Source organism: Poecilia reticulata, linkage group LG22 (assembly GCF_000633615.1).
Source record: "Poecilia reticulata strain Guanapo linkage group LG22, Guppy_female_1.0+MT, whole genome shotgun sequence".
NCBI classification, from domain to species: Eukaryota; Metazoa; Chordata; class Actinopteri; order Cyprinodontiformes; family Poeciliidae; genus Poecilia; species Poecilia reticulata.
The window spans coordinates 20,338,289-20,342,151 of record NC_024352.1 but is presented as its reverse complement, the minus strand read 5'-3'; positions in this window follow the sequence as shown (position 1 = coordinate 20,342,151).

Sequence of the window (3,863 nt, the reverse complement as noted above, 5' to 3'; positions counted from 1 at the left end):
ATTACTCACTAAAAGCAGGTTTTCTACACCAGATAGGGATGTAATGTTCTTACTGAATTACAAGAAATGTTTCATATAATTCAGACAGAAATTCCCCAAAGGTAAAATATTTGATTTTTGCAACCATATGGTACCCTGTTGTGTACAATATGTATCTGAATCACCAGAACATGTTTCCAGTTTTCCTCAGTGTGATTCGATTGACTCTTTGAGTCCATAAAGTCATGAAGTCAGCTCCTCAGCACTGATTTTGCCATTAGCAGTCTTCTTATCTGCGTCTGTGGGAATAAATCAAAGGAACTGAAGGTCTGAGAGTATGTTATGTGAAAGAGTTTAAGCTGTCTTGGTCTGAGGCATCAACTAATTCCCTTTAACATCATAATATTAACCCTGCAGCTGCCCGGTCGAAGCTCCTGTGTCCCCAGGAAGTTCTGCTGCCTGAAGCCAAATGATTCGCTCAATCAGAATAGTCTCCCTTGATCAAAGTAGAGGCATATTCCGCTGGCCAAAAATATTCTGTTGCATGCTGACCTATGCACTAATTAGCAAACACTTCCCCTTCACAGAAAGGCTGTCTCAGGGTGACGACTTCTGAAACTGAACGCATAGTGGAACCTCTGATTTCAACATTTCGGAGACATCCTGTTGGGCTGCAAAATGAAACCACTGGAAGTTGGGGTCAAAAGGAGTTTCATTCAACCTGCCAGGAGAGATTAAGACTAAATGAGTGAAGATTTTAAAAAAGTATGATAGAATCTTCAGTAAATGGTGAGTTAAGCATTCTGAAAAATATGTTGTATTGAAGGAATAAGGAAGAAATAGTGTAGAGAAGTGGCTGAACATTTGGCCTCTGTCACTTCTATTTAGATGTCCATCAGATAAAAATCCATAGACAAAGAGGTTTAGAGGCATTTCTCCAGCAAAGTGCTCCCTGTTCTGCATCTTAACTGCTCCACCGTGCAGTCAACTCGTCACAGAGGCAGCTCACAATCAATCGGACTGTTGATGACTTTAGCCTGCAGATTAGCCTGACTTTCCTTCCAAACAAAGAGGGGCAGCTGTCAGTTTGACTGCTGGGAAAGAGTGACCAGACCAAAGTCAATGCTGAAGGAGGTCGGGCTGGATGCAGGGATAGATGGAGGAATGAATGGCTGATAGGAGGGCTTCAGGTTTGGCCATCACTCTGCCCCGATGTTTATTTAGTTACTGTTGTTGTATTGGTTGTGTATCAGGTGGCGTTGTTGCGGCATGGCTCCCAGGATCTGACCGCTGAGTGAAGACGTCAGTCAGTGGACACTGACGGCAGCGGAGAGGAGCTTGGAGGGACAGAAAGACAGATGAAAGGATGGACTCTGACCTTCCCCCTATCCGTTCAATTCCCCCCGAATAGTTTCACAAAACCAGCACAAAGTGATTGGTGATTCACCAGAGGTTTATGCCCTAAACACTACACATGGAGGATATGGTGGCCAAATCAGGGAATCAAGCTGTGATCTTTGTCAGTCAGATATCTGAGAGAAACAAAAGTGAAAAATGAGTGAAGTGAGCAGATGAGCGCAGATAAATAAAACCATGGAATAAGCTATTTTGACACAACGATCTAAAGGGTTGCATAATAAAGAAAAATGGTGGTTAAATAAAAATAAAAAAAAAGAGTTTGATTTTCTTGCAGAATATAGTGCAGTCACTGTTTTATTGGTGTTGAAATGTTTGCATTACCTTAAAGCAAAATACACTTGTTGGCCATTTTGTTAGATAGATAAACCTAATTGCTTTTTTTTGCAATCACAGCAACACAGCCAATTACATGGCAGCAACTCAATGTATTCAGACATTGAGTTGCTACCATTCAAAACAACTTCAAAATTCTGAAGTTTAAACTCAGCTTCATAATTTTGGACACAAGAGATTCAAGTAACTTTGAACATTGTATGGTTGTTGGTGCCTGACAGGATGGTCTGAGTATTTCAGAAACTACTGATTTACTGGGATTTTCACACACTCTCAGATTTTGGTCTTGCTTTCAAGAATCCTCGTGAGCTCAGTCCCTTAATGGGATCCAGATTGAAGTGGGTGTCACCGTCAGATTCCATAAAGTTAGGAAACCAAGAAGCCTGGGTTCTTCTTCTGCCAAATTGGGCAGCCAAACTGCACCAACTCAGCAGAGCTCTACAGATACCATAACCTGATCCAACCCCACCACTGGTTTAGGAGAGTTAGGAATTGCATTTCAACTTGTAATTTGTTAAAGGAGTTCCAGTTCAGCTGTTTTAAACACCCACCCACACACTATTCGGCATCAACATGCAAAAGCTTTTAAACGTGAATCATAGCAAAAAGAGAAGATGGAAGAGGACAATAACACAGACGAACTCAGAAGGTTGTGTGGGGACACATTTTTTTTCATACCAAATTCTTTCTGTCTGGTATCCTAATGATTTTTTTCTGCAACTTTTAGCATAATTTATGTTTTTTGTGTGTACTTGGAAAGTTTTTCTGAAGGTTTTGGGCAGAGATTATTGGAACAAAGGTGGTGGTACTGTGTGTTTTCCCGATACATGGTACAAGTATCTATGTAACCTTCTGTTGTTATAAAAATGCTGCACACATCAAAAACATTACGTAAAAGAAAACCGACTTTCCAACTTGACACCTCAAAATAGACCTGTCTCTTTAAGAAGTTCCCACTCTTTACGACACTTCCCCTCTATCAGGTCATGACAACAATGCTCCTCCATTACGCCACTTACAGCTAGTTCTAGGAGTGTTGGACTGAGAAATATCGGTACCTTTAGCTGTTTTGCTAATTACTGCTGCCACTAGTTTGGTGGAGCTGTGTGGGTGAGGTGCTCAACGAGGCAGAAGTTCAGCTGGGAACTCAAGTCCAAGGTGGAGCAAACACTTAGGCATCTCTGAATGGCTGCCATGGGAGATTCAATAATTTCTAAAACATGCATGAAAGAATCAAAAATCCATGTTTTAGGTGAGGGAATGACACTATAGTATGTTATTAAGCTCAGAGTCAATTTCACATAATATATCACCTTGAAAGTTACAGGAAATTAAGTCAGAACTTTTTATCTGTCAAAGGGTCATATTAATTAAGGGGGACATCAATTTTTTGTGGTGAAGAATTGAGAAGAATAACAACTTTAATACGGCAGCAGGTTACTTTTTTTCAGAAAACACATGACTAATTGCTTTTTTACCATCCTGAACACTGTCATGTACATAAGAACTGATTCTTAATTGACGGCATTGCAGACATACATTTTTGTTCAATAATGACAGAGCTGAAAGTGCTTCTTCCATCAAGATGAGCGAGAAGTGATGGGAGGAGGACAACGACAAGGCAAGGGACATTCAGGAGACACAAAACCAGTCTTTGTCTGAGGTTTAACAGGACAGAGTAAATTTAAGCATGTCAGGCACGAGAATAAAAACCCCAGAACTCTTCCTGCTATGCTCTACAGCTGCACTGACAATGTCATGCTGTCAGCTGATAGCAACATTACCACAGAATAAAAGCTAACAAATTAATGTTGGATCCATTCTTCTGCTTCATGTGGAGAAGCACCACCGCTTTCAGTTTCTGACCTCATCTCTATGACATTGCCATCCACCCCAAAGCTAAAGCCTTTTTTAGCTTCTTGCTTCCAGGATTTTGATTATAATTCATGGTTGAGGCCCACATGATTCTAGATGGAATCATAAACGGAGAACTTCAAATGTCAGTTCAGTTACTTTGCCACCGCAACAGACAATCTCAGAAATAAGATAGCAAATACAGTCCTTTGGAAAAGGGTTTGGATAACCCCCTGTTCCTTTCATTTTTTATTTCCTGAATCCTGTGGATCTAAGCA